The sequence below is a fragment of the Sinocyclocheilus anshuiensis genome, unplaced genomic scaffold, assembly GCF_001515605.1.
Source record: "Sinocyclocheilus anshuiensis isolate Anshui unplaced genomic scaffold, SAMN03320099.WGS_v1.1 scaffold394, whole genome shotgun sequence".
NCBI lineage: Eukaryota > Metazoa > Chordata > Actinopteri > Cypriniformes > Cyprinidae > Sinocyclocheilus > Sinocyclocheilus anshuiensis.
Window position 1 is genome coordinate 627590 of NW_015542343.1, and position 2336 is coordinate 629925.

A 2336-nucleotide genomic window follows, 5' to 3' on the forward strand; every position below is an offset into this window, starting at 1 on the left:
ACGCGGATATGTTGTTTACGTTCAGATCAAGGCATGAACAACATAAACAGCGTATCCACGTACGGTGCTGCTGTTTACGTATGTGATAAAGTCGTTATTTTTCTGTTGAGGGTCAGAGAGCTCTTGGAATGCATCAAAAAATATTACTAATAATTTAATAATAATAAATAATCTTTTGTGTTCCGAAGATGAACGAAGGTCTTACGGGTTTGGAACGACATGAGGCGGAGTAATTAATGACAGAATTTGCATTTTTGGGTGAACTATCCCTTTAACAAATGTATCCTATTGTATAGTTAATGTTAACTATGGTACCTTATTGTAAAGTGTTACCAATCTTTCCAATGTTTTCGGAATTGTTGTTGTGTTTTCGGAATTGTTATATTGTTTTATAGATTTGCATTTGCGTTTGTAATTTGTTATTTTGTTTTCAGAATTGTGATTTGTTTAGCACTTCTCTGCCACCGTATTCCACCGTACTTTCCATACAACATCAGTTCACAGTGATGTTGTTGAGCTGAAAAGGTTCTTCTTTAGTGTTCCACAGAAATAAAACAACGTTTTAGTGAATTACTCAGCGTTTGAATTAGCTTCACTCAGCCCCGCCCACAATGCATACGCCCCGCCCCCGCTCTCTGATTGGCTGGTTGGGCTGTCGGTCATGAGCGGGATCTGCTGTTCTCAGAAAGGGAAGAGGGAATGACGGCGGATATAGAGAGGTGGAAAGAGAGCAGAAACTGAGGCGAAAGACAACAGCGAAGCACAGCAGCTCTATAACAGGCTGAGACTGAACTCAATCAACCCGTTTGCTTCTGTTAACGCACTCTCATCTGACAGTGAGACTTACATCATGTTGCAGGTAAGAAGAGACACTCTGCATTCCTTCAGGTGCTTTTCAAAGACACTTTTCAGCGCTATATCGAGTACAGACACAGGCGTAGGCAGCTTTGGGGAGCTTTTTTAGTCATGCAGAATCAACAGTTTCTGACGTCTGTTAAAGTAATAAATCAGTAGGAGTCATTGACTCCATTAGTCAGTCTCTTTACTTCCACGATTGTTGCCAGAAGGTGGAAAGGAAACTTGCAGCGCCTCAGATGTTTGAAAGTTTATCTCGGGACATTTCTATTTTTTCTTCTTCTAATAACTACCAATAGATGTCACTGTTAAGATGTCATATTTCATTCCACAGCATGTGCATTGCGTTTTATAAATGCATTTTACAATTAATTGATTTAATTAACCATGCAATACACAAATGCATGCTGTGAAAAGATGCAATTAACAAGTACATTATATCCCAAAATAATTTTGGACCAAACGTAATAAATTTAGCTAATAAAATTATATTTTGCAAGCATTCTGAATGAACATTCCATTATACAATTTTACAAACAATATATGAACATTACTTTGTAATGTTCTGAAATAGTAGCAAAAAACGTTGCATTAAAGATACATAAACTTCAGTGCTATGTTGGAAATGATAAAACAATAGAAATGCATTGGTTGTCACACTTATGCATTACGTTTGAACAACTTCTACATGAATGGCACCTTAATGCTGAACATTGATTTATTTAATAATGCAATATACAAATGCATGCTTTAAAAATGTGCAATTCACAAATATATCCCAAAATTTGTTTAAACCAAATACAATTCAATTAAATGCAAAAAGTATCCAGTGAAAAGCTATTTTAAAGGAAAAGGGAACAAGCAGACTTTTCAAATAAAACATTCCAGAGTAAAACAGTTATGTTGGAAGTGATAAAACAGTAGAAATGCAACGGTTGGCAAACATATGCATAAAGTTTGAACTAAAGATTTTGCACATTTTTTTTGGCACCTTGATGCTGAACATTGATTTAAATAGCAATACAATATACAAATGCATGCTGTAATGCATGCAATTCATTAAAAATATGCAAAGCATTACATGTGTAGTAAATCAGCTCAAAAGGGAAATATTTATGACTAATTATAACTGGTTATGATTAATAATAAATATTTAGATTAGATCTTCGAATTAACTGTAGCAGAATCAATATTACCATTACTTGATCTGTCCGTCCACCGAGCAGACAAAATAATCATTTATCAGTTCAAAGAAAGATTATTTTCCTGGCCAAGGAAGAATACTTTCCTTATTTCCTTATTTATTATGGGAAGTCGTGGCCTAATGGTTAGAGAGTCGGACTCGTAACCCAAAGGTTGTGGGTTCGAGTCTTGTACCGGCAGGGATTGTAGGTGGGGGGAGTGAATGTACAGCGCTCTCTTCCACCTTCAATACCACGACTGAGGTGCCCTTGAGCAAGGCACCGAACCCCCAACTGCTC

The 2336-nt window shown here is 36.4% G+C and overlaps 1 protein-coding gene across 2 annotated transcripts in view; it reads left to right on the plus strand.

Annotated features, from left to right (window-relative positions):
• Window positions 1-2336, plus strand: part of mid1 (midline 1) — a 68855-nt gene that overhangs the window by 14514 nt on the left and 52005 nt on the right. Inside the window, exon 1 of one of the 2 annotated variants that reach the window (XM_016489778.1) lies at window positions 696-859. The exons of the other annotated variant lie outside the window; for it this stretch is intronic. The gene's annotated coding sequence lies outside the window, so the exon portion shown is untranslated. Of the gene's footprint in view, window positions 1-695; window positions 860-2336 lie in introns of those variants that run through there. 2 annotated transcript variants of the gene reach the window in all.